At 54.3% G+C, this 18,948-nt stretch overlaps 1 pseudogene; it reads right to left on the bottom strand.

Annotated features, from left to right (window-relative positions):
• LOC124108513 (basic proline-rich protein-like) overlaps positions 1 to 15,017 on the bottom strand; it is an 80,915-nt pseudogene extending 65,898 nt beyond the window's left edge.
• Between the last annotated feature and the right edge of the window lie 3,931 nt (positions 15,018 to 18,948).

Genomic DNA, 18,948 nt, shown 5'->3' with positions numbered 1-18,948 from the left:
CTGAGCCCTGGTGTCACGGTGGGGACAGAGGGAGGAGCAGGGTCCCGGATGGCTGAGGCACACACAAACGTGCGCGTGTGTGCAAGCCACACATCAGCACACACAAGCACACACGCTGCAAAGACATGGATACATGCCCATGCCCATGCCATTTGGCTCACTCCAGGGCTCCTGTCCCCAAACCCCTCTCTGTGCCTCTACTTTCAATTTCCTTTGGGTCTCCTACACGGCTTGTCACAGAAGTCCTTCTTGCCCGGCACAATGGTGCACACCTGTCATCTCAGCAGCTGGGGAGGCTGAGGCAGGAGGATCACAAGGTGGAGGCCAGCCTCAGCCAAAGCGAGGTTCTAAGCAACTCAGAGAGACCCTGTCTCTAAATAAAATGCAAAATAGGGCTGGGGACGGGGCTCAGGGGTTAAGCACCCCTGGGTTCAATCCCTGGTACCCCCCCCCAAATACAGAAACATTTTAAAAGGGGTGGTCACATAACCACTACCTGTCACCCCTTGATTACCCATGAAGCCCAGGACTCCTGGGACTCTCCGTTAATGCCTGGGACAGGAGCCCTTCTGAAGGGCTGGGTCCCTGCAGTCCCCGTTATAAATATTTAAAATATGTCCCCTGGCTCCAAGATGTCTCAGGGGACATCTCATGGGTCCAATTTCTGTGGTTTATACCTGGTCCCAGCATCTGATCTCAATCCTTCACCCTGAGCCCAGGAGGATGATGGGCAGTGACCCGTGTCACTCCGCTGGGGTGGGTGGGTGAGGGGTTACCAGGGATTGAACTCAGGGGCCCTCAACCCCTGAGCCCCCTCCCCAGCCCTATTTTGTATTTTTTTTAGAGACAGGGTCTCTCTGAGTTGCTTAGCACCTTGCTTTGGCTGAGGCCGGCCTCCAATTTTTGATCCTCCTGCCTCAGCCTCCGGAGCCTCTCGAATGACAGGCGTGCATCACCGCGTCCCCCGCTGTCTGCCTGACCTTGCTGGAGCCCATATGGGGCCTGGAGAGCAGGTTCCCCTGCTGGACTGGGCTACTCTTTCTGCAGAGCTGAAAGTTTTACCCAGATCTAAGAGTCGAATGTACTTTTCCTTCATGTCACATCTTTCCCCGAGCCTGTGGCTCTCCACAGAGGAGCAAGAGCATCAAAATTCCTCGAGGTGCCTGTTTTCTGAATGCACATTGGAGGCCACTTTCTCAGGTTTCTAAAAGTGCTCCCTGGGGGGAAGACATCAGAATCTCAAGGGCAGGAAAGAAACACAGGAACCGTAAGCCTGGGGGCCAGGATCTCTGGATCCTTTGTACCGCCATCAACAGGGAGGAAATAGCCCACTTGTCTATTTTATTTTAATTTTTTGGCACCAAGGATTGAACCCAGGGACATTCCACTATTGAGCCACACCCCCCAGCCCTATTTGGTATTTTATTTAGAGACAGGGTCTCCCTGAGTTGCTTAGGACCTCGCTTTTGCTGAGGCTGGCCTCCCACTTGCGATCCTCCTGCCTCAGCCTCCCCAGCTGCTGGGATTTCAGGCATGCACCACCGCCTGCCGGGCGACTGAGACCTATTTTTCCTTTCTCTGCTCCTCCCTCATCTCAGCGGAAACAGGTCCCCTTTCCTCCCATCCTAAGCAGAGTGATCTGTCCCCAGCATACACCCACCCTAGGAACCATCACGTCCAGACCTTGGGGATGGCCCCAGAAGGTCTCAGAAATGACCGTCTCCCAAGGTGACCGTCAGGACAGAGGGAGACGGTCACAGCCTTGGAGTCCCCTCTCTCACAGCCCCTGTCCCTGCTGATGGGCAGAACCCCAGCCTCTGGGACGGGAGGCCACCTGTGTTCTCTTTGGCTAGCAAAGCAAGATACCTCCCCTGTCCTTTGTCTCAAAACCGTGTCCTCGTTATTGGATTGGCATCGAGGACAAGGATCAAGCTTCCGGCCACACAAAGAAGAGCCAAACAAAAGGGTACTTGATGGCCCTGGGATTCCCAAGGGGAGCCACCTGGGTGACGTGAGAGATTCTCTGGAGCCTGAGAGGTGGGGACAGCTCACGGCCCCCAGAGCTGACCAAGTGTGGCTCTCCTTTTCTCTTGACCCCCCAGGGGACCTCCCTACGGGGAACAGAAGGTTAGCTAGCCGAGGTTGGCTCCTAGGTGACGCCAGGGACAGCAGGAGTAGATGGGGCGGGATTTCTGAAGCCACCAAGAAAAAGAACCAGGCACGTCTCAGAGGAAGGAGCAGAATTGGAGAGAAGTGGCCGGCTGGCAGAGCCCAGGGGACACCTCCAGCCTTGGCCCCTTCACACGGGGATCCCAGGGACCTGGGCAGCTGCTGATGCCTCTCAGGTGCCCCAGAGCATCCCAGGCCCCTCCTCCTCTGCGGATGGGTTTCCTAGGAAACCGGTAGCCACAGCATCCCCTCCCCCGCGCCTCCATCTGCGGAGAGTCTAGGTCCGTCTTCGAGGGGGCGTGGCCGGGGCGTGGCCGGGGCGGGGCAAGCGGGGCTGAGACCAGGCTGTGGGCCGGGAGGGGGCGTGGCGGGGGCGTGGCCGGGGCCGAGCGGGGGCTGGAACCCTGCAGAGCCGGGGCCTGGGGCCGGGGCGGGGCGGGGCCAGGGACGGGGTGGGGCCAGGGACGGGGGCGGGGCCGGGGCTCCTCAGGCTGCAGGGTGGGCGACCCAGGAGGGAGGTCGTGGAGCTGCTGGGGGCACCCCGATCACTAGAGGGCACAGCTACTCAGCCTGCCCAGAGGCAGTCAGGCAAACATGGCTCATTTGGGGTCTAGAAGCCCATGATACAGAGCCAACTTTAAAAGTGTTTCTAGCTGGGCGCGAGGGTGCACGCCTGTCATCCTAGCAACTCGGGAGGCTGAGGCAGGAGGATCACGGGTTCAAGGCCAGCCTCTTCAACAGTGAGGTGCTAAGCCACTCAGTGAGACCCTGTCTCTAAATAAACTACAAAATAGGGCTGGGGATGGGGCTCAGGGGTTGAGGGTCCCTGGGATCAATCCCTAGTAACCCTCCCCCAAAAATAAGTGTTTCTAGCCAGAAGCGGTGGTGCACACCTGTCATCCCAGTGGCTGGGGAGGCTGAGGCAGGAGGATCGCAAGTTGGAGGCCCAGTCTCAGTCACTTAGCAAGGCCCTAAGCCACTCAGCGAGACCCTGTCTCTTAAAAAAAAAAAAAAAAAACATAAAAAGGGCTGGGGATGGGGCTCAGGGGTTAAGCACCCCTGGGTTCAATCCTCAGTGAGAGAGAGAGAGAGAGAGAGAGAGAGAGAGAGAGAGAGAGACCCCTCTCTAAGTTCCATGAGAAACTTTGGACTTCACATACCCACAGAAAGGGTCGTATAACTGTCCCCATTTCACAGATGGGGAAATCAAGGCCCCGGTAAGTAAAAGAATCAGAACCTTGGGAGCCACGGTGGATCAGGATTTGGAGGTTTTTGTTTGTTTGTTTGTTTGGTTGGTTGGTTTTGGGTCCTGGGGATGGAACCCAGGGGCACTTAACCCCTGACCCCGTCCCCAGCCCTTTTTCTATTTTATTTAGAGACAGGGTCACCCTGAGTTCCTTAGGGCCTCGCTAAGTGGCTGAGGCTGGCCTCCACCTTGCGATCCTCCTGCCTCAGCCTCCTGATCTACTGGGATGACAGGCGTGGGCCAGATCAGGATTTGGGAGTGGCTCACGGGACAGACTCCACCTGAGGCTGAGTCCAGAGAGCAAGGTCCAGCCCAGAGGCACAGAGCCCCCCCCCAGAGGGGGCAACCAGGGCAGGGGACCCTTTGAAAGGGAAGGACAATACCATGGGAGGGGTGGGGGTGGGGCTGCTGCTTCCCAGACTCGGAGCCTAAATCTTAAAGGGGAAGCGGCCTGGTTTAGTTGCTGAAGAGGGTGGGCTTTGGGATGGCACCCACCCAACTTGAAGGATGCTCAAGAACTGGGAGGGAGTGGGGAGCAGGGCACCCAAGGGCTGCCCCCCCCCCCCCGCAGCCAGTCCCCAGAAGATTGCAAACCTGGGCTCCATTTTAGGGGGGATGGGGGACAGCCCAGGGCTAGAGGGCAGCTCTGGGAAGTCAGGCAGCCCCTGTCTCCGACTGCAGCCCCAGGTCCCCCCCCCCCATCTCCTGTCAACTCAGCTGCCAAAGCGCTGTCCCCAGCAGAGGGGGGAGGGGCAGCCTCCAGGAGACGAAGTCGCACAAACACACCCAACTTCCCAGCCACCTCCCCCGCCCCCCCCCAACCAGCCTGAAGCCACAAAGCCAAGAAAATGAAGCATCCTGGCCAGAGCTGACCTGCTGTTTACATTTCCCTTGGAAACGGGGACATAATTGTCACCAGGCTCTCAGGAGCTGTCTGGAGTGGCAGCCCCTCCCCCCACCCCCTCCCTCGTCCTATTCAGGCCCAGCCGCGGATGACACTGGCATCTTGAATCAAACTCCGCGGTTACTATGGTGTCAGCCTGAAATTATGAATCTCAGAACCGCCGGGGCCCAGGCGCAAACCCCGGGTGCGCAATTAAAGCTGAGCAGGAGAAAGAGGGGGACATTGTCTTTTTAATAGCAGCAGAATTGTTCCTCCAAGCACCAGGGGGGGACGCAGGCGGAGGGGGAGAGGCCCTTGGAAATGCAGTTGGAAGCCCAGAAACAGGACCAGCCATGGCCTCTGCTGTCACTCAACCCCCTCCCCTCCCCCTCACACACACCCCCTGTCCCCTTAGGTCCTGAGGTTGCTGAGTGCTCTGGACACCTGGAGGGGAGCAGGAGGTGGCAGCTGACTGGGAACATAAAGCTGAAAGAGGGACTCCAAACCTGGTGCGGTGGCTCACACGCCTGTCATCCCTGCAGCTCTGGAGGCTGAGGCAGGAGGATCGCAAGGTGGAGGCCAGCCTCGGCAACTTAGGGAGACCCTGTCTCTAAATAAAAGATTAAAAGGGCTGGGGAGGGGACTCCGTGGTTAAGCATCTCTGGGTTCAATCCGGGTACCAAAAATAAATAAACAAATAAATAATTTTAAAAAATAAAATAAAAAAGAGAGACTCCATACCTTAGCTGCTGGGAAAGGGACTTTGGAATTCCATCTACCCAGCTTGAAGGAAGATCAAGGACTGATCCACCTCTGTCCCCAAACACACAGGTCCCTGTCCTGGATCTTCCCATTGTACTTATCCTGGGTCCAGCCACACATCTTGGCACTATCCCTGACTTCCTCTCAACCCTGTATAGAATCCCTCAACCAGTCATGGCAGACCTACGTTTTTTGGGGGTGGGGGTACCCGGAATTGAACCCAGGGGCACTTAACCCCTGAGCCCCATCCCCAGCCCTTTTTATATTTTATTTAGAGCCAGGGTCTCCCTGAGCTGCTTACGACCTCACTAAATTCCTGAGGCTGGCCTCCAACTTGCCGTCCTCCTGCCTCAGCCTCCCCGGCCATTGGGATGACAGGGGTGGGCCCCCACCCCCATCTTCTTCAATCGATTCTGATGTGCTAGTCACAGTTCCTGGTTGCAGGTCACACACAGCTGGTTAATGAAGGCCGAAAACTGCACCACGCTACAGGGTTGAGAAAGCTTCCTGAGTTTCCAGAATAAGCAACACTAAGAAAAAAGAGAAATTTCCAACCTTCCCCTAAGACTGTCCCAGCAGACCCCAGGGGAACCTAAGGAGCTTGGCTCAAAATCCAGGGTCCTCCAGTCCCTGCCAGGTCAGGGTCCCCGCTGCGATCCTGCTTTGGTACACCTGCCAATTCTCCCTCCCAGCCCCAAGCCCAGCTCTAGCTGCAAGGGCTTATGGGAAATGTAGTTTTTAGCTTTCCCAGTTCAGGAGTGGAGACGGATAGGCTGGAAGGGCTGGGGGCGGAGCTCAGATGAGCCAATCTGCACCATCCTAAAAAATTATCTCATCTTCCCTGGTGCAATGACGCATGCCTGTCTTCCCAGAGACTCTGGAGGCTGAGGCAGGAGGATTGCAAGTGGGAGGCCAGCCTCAGCAACTTTAAAAGGGGCTGGAGATGATTTTTTTGTACTTTGTATTTCCTTAACATTTTATTTTATTGTATTAGTCCTTCCTCATTTGCATCATTACTGATGGGTATTTTCTTGATCAGATTTGCTAATTTGGGTCTAGTTTATTCGTTGTTTCCAAAGAATTATCTTTCATTTTTATAGCTCAAGTCGACTGTTGTTTTATTCTATTTCGTCCACGTCTGCTGCTCGTCTGCATGAATTTCTTCCATTCTGCTTTCTTTAGATTTATTTTGATGTTCATTTCCTCACTTGCAGAGGTAAATAAATGATTGTTCCCTGATCTTGCAATCCTTCTTCTTTTCTGATGATTGTATTTAGGGCTATTCATTTTCCCACTAAGTATGCAGGGCTGGGGTGGTATCCTGTGGGGTTTTTAATGTGAAGTGCCGTTATTGCTGTTCATTTCTAAATAGTTGGTAATTCAATTTTGATTTATTGTTTAATTCACATTATTTAGATTTGTTCTTAAATTTCCAAGTGGAGAAATTGGAGGATGCTGTCCTCTGGGTTGCTGATTTCCAGTTGTATTTGCATTGTGTTGGGAAAATGCGGTTGACGTGATCCTTTTAATTTCTTTTAAAAAAATGGGTTTCAAAATTCAAGGGGAATATAAAAATATATTCTCCCCATAAAATAGTCAATCAATACAGAAGTGCTTAGCGCCCAACATAAAAGTTCCCTTTAGCAATTATTCTCATTCTCTCCAAATTCATTCTTTGATTCATTTGGAGCTAACCTGAGTGAATGGAGTGTATTTTTTCTGTTCTACTTTTTAAATTTACATATATGTTTATATATCCATCCCTGGAGTTAAAAAAAAATTTACTTCTCTTTTACAGTCTGTCTTGGAGCACTCTTAGCTAACTCTTTGTTACGTTCTGCCATTTTTCCCTCATGCATTAATGTTTTCAAATAAATGTACATATCCATTCTGCAGCAGCTCATAAATAAGTTCTCACGGGTATTAATCAGGGTTTTTTGTTACTGTAACAAAACACCGGAGGCAATCTACTTTATAAAGGAAAAAGGTTTGTTTAGCTCACAGTTTGGGAAGCTAAAGCTTCTAACAGCATGGTGGAGCTCTGGGGAGGGCCACCCTGGGTTGCATAGCCTCGGCTCTCTGCCTCCACCTACAAACCCCTCAAGAGCCAATCAGGAGGACTCCACCCCATGCCCTAATTTATGTAATCATTTCCCAGAGGCCCCACCTCTGAACACCACAGTCACTTTTTTGGTTCCATTTAACATAAAACTTTGAAGATTAAACTCTTGCTAAAATTCAGGGGAGGACCACCCATTTGGAAAAAAAAAACAGTATTTTTTTTTCTACTGAGGATTGACTTAGGGGTCCTCGACACCTGAGCCCCATAGCAACTGCTGAGCGTGGTGGCACACGCCTGAAATCCCAGTGGCTCAGGAGGCTGAGGCAGGAGGATAGCAAGGTGGAGGCCAGCCTCAGCAGCTCAGCAAGACCCCGTCTCTAAATGAAATATTTTTAAAAAGGGCTGGGGATGGGTCTCGGTGGTTAAGTGTCCTTGGGTTTGATCCTCAGCACCAAGAAAGAGGGAGGGAGAGAAGAAAAACAAATAAAAAGTATTCCATTCACAAGAGCCACAAAAAAACCTAGAAAATCACTAGTAATAGAAATAACAAGACAGATATGAAAGAAAGGATTCAAGTTGACATAAGATAAGACTTTAGGAAGAACAGGCATCTTCTTGGGCACAAAGAGATGGCTTCTCCCCCTACGGGGGTCTATACATGCTCAGTGCACACCCGCGCACGGTATAATCCCAGCGGCTTGGGAGGCTGAGGCAGGAGGATCAAGAGTTGGAGGCCAGCCTCAGCCACTTAGCAAGATTCTGTCTCTAAATAAGAAATAAAAAGGGCTGGGGATGGGGCTCAGTGGTTAAGCGCCCCTGGGTTCAAAATATCAAGCACAGATTGCTTGCTTCCTGCCAAGTTCCCCCAAAACTTGAGGTTCCACAGCAGAGAAAGGGGGTTCGCGGATCTCAGGAGCTGGCGTGGAACTCTGAGACCAAAGGTGGTGGGGTTCTGGGGTGTGTGGGTAGTGGGAAGGGGATGGGACGGTGACAGTCGTCCAAAGGAAAGAGAGCCACTCGGTGTGGGAACAGAGTCAGTCAAGGAGATGCTTGTTAACGATGCTCTTTTCTCTCTCTGGCACATCCAGGGGGACTGCTGTCAACCTGTCACCTCTGAAAGTCAAGAATAAAACACAAGCACAGACCCAGGCCAAAAAAAAATCCTGGCAGCAGTTCTCAATCCTGTTCCCAGTGTAGACAGATCACAAGAGCATCCCTCTCCCTCCCAACTCCCTCATACCCCAGGACCAGAGAATTGTGATAGGAGGGGCACAGAGAGGGTTTCAAAGGTTGGCATTATCTAATGCTATGTGACAAACCACCTAAAACCCAGTACCTTAGAAATAACAATTTACATCAGGCGCGGTGGCGCCCGCCTGTGATCCCACAGACTCGGGAGGCTGAGGTAGGAGGATCGCAAGGTGGAGGCCAGCCTCAGCCACTTAGCGAGGCCCTAAGCAACTCAGGGAGAGACCCTGTCTGTAAATAAAATAGAAAAAGGGCTGGGGAGGGGGCTCAGGGGTTGAGCACCCCTGGGTTCTGTCCCTGGTATCCCCCCAAAAGTAAGAGACCTAATAGGATTTATGGGAGATGGGAGGTTGGTTTAATATTAGAAAAATCCATCCGTGGAATCAGCCAGTGGGTGACCTAAGGGAGGCAGGTACAGAGGATTGAACTCAGGGGCCCTCGACCCCTGAGCCCCGTCCCCAGCCCTACCTTGTATTTTATTTAGAGACAGGGTCTCCCTGAGCTGCTCAGGGCCTTGCTTTGGCTGAGGCTGGCCTCCACCTTCGATCCTCCTGCCTCAGCCTCCCGAGTCGCTGGGATGACAGACGTGCACCACCGCACCCTGTTTATCTTAAAATTTTAAAATGCACGTAAAGCCACAGAAGGTCCAAGGAGAAAGATCTTTTTTTTTTTTTTAAACAAGATATAAAAGCACAAGCCGCAAAGCTTTGGAAGAGAGACGGATTGGATTCCATCAAAACCAAGATGCACGGTTAATAACGCTGGAGTCCAATGATAGCCTGGATCGGATCTTTGCCATATCTAGCGCCCAGAATATGCCAGAAACTTCTGCACATTAACGACCAAATAATCATCATCCTGTAGCCAAAGGATAAGGGAGATGATTGAGCCACTCCGAGCAAGGCAAGCCCGGAAAGTTGTTAAGCACATGAAGAGATGCTTAATGTGCTTCGTAATCACAAGACGTTAAAACACTTATCCCAGCACCGAGGCAAAAATTAAAAAGTCAGGAAAAAAAGAAGAAGAAGAAAAAACTTGCATTGGTAAAGATAGGAATTGGGAACACCCGTGTCTTGGGTAGAGGTAGAAATGGGTGCAACCCCTCAGAAGAGCCATCAGACAATATTTAGTGGAAATTAAGTGAAGCAGGCTCTCCAAACCCGTGAGCTGAAGGAAATGCATAGATCAGGCTCGGTGGCACACACACCTGTCATCCCAGCGGCTCGGGAGGCTGAGGCAGGAGGATCGCAAGGTGGAGGCCAGCCTCAGCCACTTAGCGAGGCCCTCAGCAACTCAGCGAGACCCTGTCTCTAAATAAAATATTAAAAAGGGCTGTGACCTGGCTCAGTGGTTAAGCACCCCTGGGTTCAATCCTCAGTGCCAAAAATAATAAAAATAAAAATAAAAAGACTCGATCTTTAGATGCAGTTTGTACAAGTTCCAAGGGAGGATTTGAAGTTTCCCATTTTGTGCGTGGTTAATGTTTTACTGAGGATTGGACCCAGGGATGCCTAATTCCTGAGCCCCATCCCCAGCCCTTTTTATTTTTTTTTATTTTGAGAAAGGGCCTTGCTAAGTTGCCGAGGCTGGCCTCCAACTTGCCATCCTCCTGCCTCAGCCTCCTGAGCCAACTGGGATGACAGACGTGTGCCATGCGCCCAGCTCCCATTTTGTGTTATGAAGTTGAAAAATGAGTAGGCATCCCGAGAGCCGTGCCTGACACATAGTAGGCCCTCAAGGTGTGTGAGCCTCTCTGGACCTCCTTCCCCGCCCCCCCCCACACACACACTGGCCTCCCCCTCCACTCAGGGCAAGAAGTGAGGCAGAATCCTAAGGGGCGGCAGCTCTTCCCAGCGGTCCTGTCTCAGGGGACTATAAATTCCGTGATCAAGGGACATATTCAGAAAGTGGAACTATTTGGCCAAGCCTTCAGAGATTTAATTAAAATTAATATCATGCCTTATCGAAGCCGAGAACTCGACGGGGCGCATGCAGGAGAATCTATTTAACCAATTAATGGAGTCTAACAGGGCTGGCCAGCCTTCGAGGAGGCTAGAGTTACTGCTAACGCCCCTGTGCGCTAGGCAAGTGGCCCATCTCCACAGGTGATCAATAACTCCATGAGAGAAAGACTCAGGTAAGACTCAGGAGGTGAGGATGGGTGACCCTTGTCTGAATGCCTCAGTACAAACACCAATGGATGGTTCCTAGACTTGCAAATCAGGCTAGGGCTCCAGGACCCTCTGCTGTGTGACCTCGGGCAGGTAACTTAACCTCTCTGAGCAGGCAGTTTCACTTCTCACACCTCTAGTGAAGCTGATAGCAAGCAGGCGGCCAACACACTGAACTTTCTTGCCATAGGCTGAATCAGAGTCAGCATTTGTGGAAAAAACAGGCATCCTCCTACATGGCTGGTGGGTAGGAGTGTAAGTTCATGTAGTCCTTAGGAGAGGAAGTTGGGCCATGTCTACCAAAAGGGACCCATTTTGTTCTTTAGCTGGGAACAGGGGTGCACACCTGTGATCCCGATATTCAGGAGGCTGAGGCAGGAGAATTGCAAGTTGGAGGCCAGCCTCAGCCACTTAGCAAGGTCGTAAGCAACTTAGCGAGACCCTGTCTCTAAATAAAAATATAAAAAGGGGCTGGGGACTGGGCTCAGTGGTCTAGTGTCCCTGGGTTCAATCTGTGGTACCCCCCCAAAAGACATATGAACCTTAAAAATGTCCCCAAGATAGACATCCCCCTGAGTTGTTTATGACAGTAGAAAGAAAGAGAAAGAACCAAAAATAAATGATGGAGTGCCCTAGGAGATAAATTACTATGGAGCTCTGAAAATCATGCTCTTGCAAAGTATTAAGACAGGAAAATGTCCATGCTAAGCGACACTGAAAGTCAGTAGGATGTCAACTCGGTAAAATACACCTGTTTTAAGCCGAGTCACACATTCACTGGGGTTAGATTTTCTTCTTTGTCAGGTGGTGGCCTTGGAAGAGGGGGCTTGGGTCTTTCATGTTTCTGTACCTTTAAATATAAAATGGGGATAACTAAAGAGTGACTTCCCGATGAGGTGGCCAGCAGGAGGGGCTGCCTGGCTCCTGCACTGAGATCAGTGGCCAGATGGAAGAAAATGACAATGACAAGAAGAAGGGGGAGGGGGAGGAAGGGGGGAGGACAAGGAGGAGGGGGAGGAGGAGCAGGAGGATGAGGATGAGGAGGAGGGGGAGGGGAAGGAGGAGGGGAGGGAGAGGAAGGAGAAGAGAATGAGCAGGAGGAGGGGAGGAGGGGAGGAGGAGGAGGAGGGGAGGGGAGGGGAGGAGGGGGAGGAAGGGAGGAGGGGGAGGAGGAGCAGGAGGAAGAGGGGAGGAGGGGGAGGAGGGGAGGAGGGGGAGGAGGAGCAGGAGGAAGGGGAGGAGGGGGAGGGGGAGGAGGGGGAGGAGGGGGAGGAGGAGGAGGAGGGGAGGAGGAGGGGGAAAGGGGGGAGGGGAAGGAGGGGGAGTAGGAATGGGAGATGGGGATGAGGCAGAGGAGGAGGAGGGGAGAAGGGGGAAGAGTTGGAGGAGCAGGAGCGGGAGGAAGAGGGGGAGGAGTAGGAGGAGTGGAAGGAGGAGGGGGAGGAGGGGGAGGAGGGGGAGGAGGGGGAGGAGGGGAGGAGGGGGAGGAGGAGAGGAGGAGAGGGGAGGAGGGGGAGGAGGGGGAGGGGGGAGGGGGAGGGGGAGGAGGGGAGGGGAGGAGGGGAGGAGGGGGAGGAGGGGGAGGAGGAAGAGGAGAGGAGGGGATAAGGGGGAGGAGGGGGAGAAGGGGGAGGGGAGGAGGGGGAGGAGGGGAGGAGGGGGAGGAGGGGAGGAGGGGGAGGAGGAGCAGGAGGAAGAGGGGAGGAGGAGGAGGAGGGGGGAGGGGGGGCGGGGGAGAGGGAGGAGGGGGGGGGGGAGGGGGAGGGGGAGAGGGGGGAGGGGAGGAGGGGAGGGGAGGAGGGAGGGAGGAGGGGGAGGAGGGGAGGGGAGGAGGGGAGGAGGGGGAGGAGGAGCAGGAGGAAGAGGGGAGGAGGGGAGGAGGGGGAGGGGGAGGGGGAGGGGGAGGAGGGGGGAGGAGGAGGGGGAAAGGGGGGAGGGGAAGGAGGGGGAGTAGGAATGGGAGAGGGGGATGAGGCAGAGGAGGAGGAGGGGGAGAAGGGGAGGGGAGGAGCAGGAGGGGGAGGAGAGGGAGGAGGAGCAGGAGGAAGAGGGGAGGAGGGGGAGGAGGGGAGGAGGGGGAGGAGGGGGAGGGGAAGGAGGAGGGGAGGAGGAGGGGGAAAGGGGGGAGGGGGAAGAGGGGGAGGAGGAAGGGAGAGGGGGAGGAGGAAGAGGAGGAGGAGGGGGAGGAAGGGGGAGAGGGAGGAGCAGGAGGGGAGGAGAGAGGGGGAGGAGAGGAGGAGGGAAGGAGGAGGGGGAGGAGGGGGAGGGGAGGAGAGGAGGGGGAGGAGAGGGAGGAGGAGGGGGAGGAGGAGTTGGAGGAGGAGGGGGAGGGGAGGAGGGGGAGGAGGATGGGGAAGAGGGGGAGGAGAGGGAGGAGGAGGAGGGGGAGGGGGAGGGGCAGGAGGAGGAGCAGAAGAAGGGGGAAGAGGAGCAGGAGGAGGAGGAGGGGGAGAAGGGGAGGAGCGGGAAGAGGTGGAAGAGGTGGAGGTGGAGCGTAAGGAGGGGAAGGAGGAGGAGAAGGAGGAGGGGGAGGAGGGGAGGGGAGGAGGGGAGGGGAGGAGGGGGAGGAGGGAGAAGAGTTGGAGGAGGAGGAGCAGGAGGAGGAGGGGAGGAGGAGGGGGAGGAAGAGCATGAGGAGGGTAAGGAGGCGGAGAAGGAGGAGGATGGGGAGGAGGGGGAGGAGGTGGTGGTGGAGGGGAGAAGGAATGGGGGAGGGGATGAGGCAGAGGAGGAGGGGGAGTGCAGGGGGAGGAGGGGGAAGAGTTGGAGGAGGAGGAGCAGGAGGAGGAGGGCTCCGAATTGCTCCCACCCCTCAGGTCTAGGATGCAGCATTTAGCACAGGGACATCTGACCGGGGCCTCAAAACCGCCTGCTCTGGGGACTCGGGCATAACAGTATGAGTAGCTTGTCCCTCTGTCATGCTGGGAAAGGAGGGCCCCTATCCCTTCCCTGCTGTGACACAAAGACAGAGAAGCTGGCGGTGGAGAACAGGCGACCTCTCCAGTTCTGTGCACAGCCCTTCCCACCTTCCCGGGGAGCCGGGGAAGACTGTGCCCCCAAGAGCTGGAGAGACTGGTCCAGCCCCGTGGTTGCCATAGAAACCATTGAATGTAAATTTCATTTTCTGCCTTGCCCAGCTAAGCTATCGATTCAGCAAGAGGGAGAGAAATGGGGAGCCCGCTTCCTTCCCCCCAAAGGGAAGCAAGAAGTGCAGACCCCAGGCGGAAACCCAAGTGTGGTCAGGGGTGCAGACTTAGTTGGGAAAAGATGGACGGCAGTGGGCTGAGGGGAGGGTGGGGAAGACATGGAAAATTCCTCTCCATTCCCACTCACATCCTGGCACAGGTAAGCGACACTCAAGGGATCAGAGCTTGTCTTCCCCAACAGGCTCTAGAATGATCTCCCGCTCTGGCCCGTGCAACAACACCGACCAGCTGTGTGATCTGAGGCAAGTGGCCAACCCTCTCTGAGCCCGTTCTCTTGTACATAGAAAAATGGATAAAAATTGGCCTCTCTGGTACATCCTTTTTCCCTCCTCTCTCGCCTAAAATTCCTTTCCATGTATGTCACCAAGGACTTTAGCACCCAAGGAGGAGAATGTTGTCCCCAGAATCTGAGATGGAAGAATTTGAGGTCACCTGTAAAAGAAGGTAAGAAGACCCTGAGCAGAAGAAACAGGTAAGTTTTGATAGAGCAACCTGGAGTATAATATTCCAGAGATGGACCCTATAAGAGTCCGGTGGAGCCAAGCATGGTGACACATGCCTGTCATCCCAGCAGCTCGGAGGCTGGGGCAGGAGGATCATGAATTCAAAGCCAGCCTCAGCCAAAGTGAGGCCCTAAGCAACTCAGGGAGACCCTGTCTCTAAATAAAATACCAAATAGGGCTGGGGACGGGGCTCAGTGGTCTAGGGTCCCTAAGTTCAATCCCTGGCACCCCCCCAAAAAAATAGTCGTATCCAGTGGAGGCACAGACTTGCCAAACCCAAATCTGTGTCCTTTTCTGAGATGCCTGACGCATCTGGACACCTCCCCACAGAACCGGACCTCTGTTCTTCTAGTTCTTTCGATTGCTGGCCATCCAGGGCTGCTGGGCTGGACCGAGCTAAGGAAGGAGGCTGCTTCTCAATCTGTGGCCTCTACCTGAGTCTGTGCATACTGGCTCCCCGGGGTGATCCAGGCCTGCCCGGGCTCCACGACATGCCAAAGGTACCCCTGTCACAGCAGTCTCCGCAGCTGTACCCGCAGAAACACTAATTGGAAAGTGAGACAAGCGAAATGCCTTTAATGAGCTACCTTGTTGTAACTCTAAGTCGTCGGCGTTATTTACAGAGATTCTGCTAATGAGGTGCCTGTCAGAGGGGGACCAGGGTGGGGGCGGGGAGAAGGGACGACCGAGCCAGCCGCCAGGGAAGGAGCCACATCCCAAGGGAAGAGTGGGGGGACCCGCTCACCTTCGGGGGAGAAGCCCTCCATCCATGTCCCCCCCTGGCCAGGGTTCAGACACCCCTTCTCCACTGCAATGGCTCAAGCTCTGAGCCCTGTCCCCAACAGGAGAGGGGTTCAGTCCATCCATCCATCTCAGGTCCCCTGGGAAGGATCTGGCCACGATTTAACTGGGAGATCCTGACCCAGCCGCACCGCCCACCTAGGTCAGGGGCAGAACTCGGCAGTGGTTAGGGCGGGGCTTAGTGTGGCAGGGGCGGGGCTTAGTGTGGCAGGGGCGGGGCTTAGCCAGGCAGGGGAGGGGCTTTGCCTGTTCAGGGAATGGCTTAGCCCACGTTGGGGCGTGGCTCATCTTAGGTCTGGGAAAGGCTTAGTCCTCTGGGGGTGGGGCACAGGCTGAGTTGGGAGGGGCTTTGGTTGGGTCAGGGGTGGGGCTTAGCCCGGGTTGGGGCGTGGCTCAGCTCAAGTCAGAGAAGGGCTCAGCCCACTGGGGGCGGGGCTTAGCCCACTAGAGGTGGGTCTCAGGCTGAGTTAGAAGGGACTTTGGTTGGGTCAGGGGTGGTCTTAGCCCAGATTGGGGGTGGCTCAGCTCAGGTCAGAGAAGGGCTTAGCCCACTGGGGGCGGGGCTTAGCCTGCTAGGGGCGGAGCAAAGTCTCAGTTGGGAGGGGATTTGTTTGGGTCAGGGGTGGGGCTTCACCAGGGTCAATGAGGGGCTTAGCAGGCAGGGGCGGGACTCAGCTTGGGTCAGGGAAGGGCTTAGACCACTGGGGGAGAGGCTTAGCCTACTAGGGGCGGGGCTCAGTCTCAGTTGGGAGGGGCTTTGTTTGGGTCAGGGGTGGGGCTTAGCCTGGGTTGGGGCGTGGCTCAGCTCAGGTCTGGGAAAGGCTTAGCCCACTGGGGGTGGGGCTTATCCCAGGAGTGGGGGCGTGGCTCAGCCTGAGTTGGGCGGGGCTTGGGCTGGGTCAGGGTGGGGCTAACTAGACAGGGGAGGGGCTTTCCCTGGGAGTGGCTTAGCCCACGTTGGGGGCGTGATTCAGCTTAAGTCAGGGAAGGGCTTAGCCCACTAGGGGGCGGGGCTCTGCCTGCCTTGATCAAAATCGTAAATCATTCATTTATTGATCATCCAACACCATCAGACATCTCAGCATGATGAAATTTCAGTTCCCTGGGCGGGAACAGGGGTGGGCTTCATCTGGGTCAGTGAGGGCGGAGCTTAGCAGGACAGGGGCGGCACTCAGCTCAGGTTAGGGAGGAGCTTAGCCTGGTAGGGGGTGGGGCTCCATCTGAGTTGGGAGGGTCTTGGGCTGGGTCAGGGGCGGAGCTTAGCCTGGAATTGGAGAACTGGGTCAGTTTGCAACTGCATCAATTTGTAACTCTCCATTTGTGGCTCAAATAAGGGCTCTAATCATTGATCCTTTTTGTTGTTTCACCTGCAAAATAGGAATCATAAAACTCGCTTTTCTGGAATATTGTGGGATCCTAAAAAAAAGAAGTATTGAAAGTACCTTGCAAACTGTAAAGCGCCCAGTGTCTGTCTCACTGTCTCTGTAAGGGAGGGGGGGGATCCTGTGCTGAAGGTCACATCTCTCATGACAACCAAGTGCTCCACCCTGGCGGGGCCACTTGGCTGGCTGATCCCATCCCACTGGGCTCTGGGCTCCCCTCTCCCCTATTCCAGTCCCCTCCCCTCTCTCCTACCACCTGTCAAGATTGGCATCTCTTTAATTATAGCGTCTGTGTGTGTCTTTAGGAGCTCGGTGATTCCTCCTGACAGCCACCTATTTAAAATGAAAGTCAAACACTCAGAACTTTAAGAGTTGAGTCTTTGGGGGGGGGGGAATGCATTAATTGACAAATGTTACTAATTTCACTCTGATCAGAAAAAAAAAAGATATATATAATTTTTTTCCCCTCCAAGAGTACCCATGAGATCAGCAGGAGCTTCAGTCTGGCGTCACAATGTCACAGCCAGACAAAGTTCATCTGGGAGCTCAGCCTGCCAAGCCCCTCCCGCGTTTCACGGATGAAGAAACTGGGACACAGAGAGGTTAAGTGAGTTGCTGAAGGTCACCCAGGAATCACAGAGCCAGCGGAGCGGAGCTGGAGTTGGTGCCCACCGGCAGCAGCTGGTGGATTCCCAGGAACAAAAGCGGGTGCATTCCTTGCGCATATCCGTGCACCGGGCCATCTGGGCTGCTGCCCGCCCTGCGGGGCTGCTGTGTTTGCAAGTGCCGCCTGCCAAGGGGGCCTTGTCCAGGACAAGGGGCCTGGGGAGACCCTCCTCTGAGGCTGGGGATCTGTCCCTGGGTAACAAGAACGCAGGTTCAGCCTCCCTTAGCGACCATCTGCAACAGCTCAGCAGAGGCATCAGGGGGTTTTTGCTGGTAAGCAAGCTTGTCACCGTCCCCGATGGAGGGACAGAATCCGAGAGAGTGCTTGGAGCAGTCAAGGAAGTTTTTTTTTTTATTGTACCAGGGATTAAACCCAGGAGAGTTGAGGCTGGACTCCACCTTGCAATCCTCCTGCCTCAGCCTCCCAAGCCGATGGGATTCCTGGCTGATCTGCCGCTGTGCCTGGCTGATGACATCATGTTTGACAGCTAGTCTACATCTAGTTTCTGAATGTAACGTGTGTCCTAAACATTCAACAAAGAGGGGCTATAGCCAGGCTCTGGATGTGATTTTCAGCTCAAGAACACCGTAGGAAAAATTTATAGCCTCAAATGGGAAAGGTGAACAAACCCTATTGAAGAGGAGGCTATTATTGCTCCCATATTCCAGATAAGGAAACAGAAATAGAAAACAATACCTGGGGTCTTAGCAGACCTCTGAGAAGAAGTGAGAAGGAAATACCAGCTTCTTAGAGAAAGAAAATCATCTAAAAGCCATCACTTTTCTAAGGTGTCTTCTGCCAAACTGTAGCCGGGCCACTTCCTGCAGGATCTGAAATCCTCAAGACTAACTGATCATTTTCAAAGATGAGGTCATCAGGGATCAAAGAATCGCCTGATTAGGAAGGGTCAGGTCTGGCCTGACATGGTGGCCCAGGCCTATAATCCCAGCAGCGGCTCAGGAGGCCGAGACAGGAGGATCGCAAGGTAGAGGCCAGCCTCAGCAAAAACAAGGTTCTAAGCAACCCAGTGAGAACCTATCTCTAAATTAAATATAAAATAGGGCTGGGGATGGGGTTCTGTGGTCAAGGGCCCCCTGGGTTCCATCCCTGGCGACAAATAAAGAAGAGAAGGAGAGAGTGAATCCGAATGCGACCTGCCAGGGTTCATGGCTGGGCTGGAGGAGAATTCCGGCAAGTCCCCTGCAAGATAACGTTCTTCCTGTGCAATCAGCGTTCCTTCTAGAACTCTCTTTCCAGAAGCCTCAGACACGCATCACGCAGCTCCTCGCCCTCTGGTTTTGCAGTCATTTCCTGCAAGAGATAGGTTCTGGTTTCGGGTTTATTTCAGAGACCCTAAGCGACAGGTGTCGCTTGTCACTCAAAAGGCAAAGAAGACTTCTTGGGTTTAGAATCACAAAGAACATTGGCCAACCACGAACCGTCCTTGGTCCCCGGGGTGGAGGAGCCTGAGGCCCCTTTGTTCAGCAGCCTGGTTTGGGGAGCACGGGGTGTGAGTCGGAATCTGGGTGGCCCTCTGCTGCTCCTTAGGGTTTGTGGGCCTCAGTCTAACCAATCTGTAAAATGGGCGTGTGGATACCTATGGCTTCATGCGGTCTTGACAAATTGGATAAAGCCCCAGGGGCCTGGGGCTTAGGTCCATGCCATTAGAACCCAGATGGTCAGAGCTGGGAAATGTTCTAGAGTCTGACACTTTCGTCATTTAGATGGGAAACTGAGGACCAAGGGGGAAGAATTTTAGAGACGAGTGGCAAGGTCATGGCTGTGGTAGGTGCTTACCCACTGAGCCCCATCGCCAGGCCTTTTTGTTTTTTATTGAGAGACAGGGTC

Source organism: Marmota monax, unplaced genomic scaffold (assembly GCF_021218885.2).
Source record: "Marmota monax isolate L192 unplaced genomic scaffold, Marmota_monax_Labrador192_F-V1.1 WCK01_AAM20220418_F8-fsc00249, whole genome shotgun sequence".
In the NCBI taxonomy this organism is placed as follows: domain Eukaryota; kingdom Metazoa; phylum Chordata; class Mammalia; order Rodentia; family Sciuridae; genus Marmota; species Marmota monax.
Note: the sequence above shows the minus strand (reverse complement) of the source record. Positions and strands in the feature narration are given on the sequence as shown.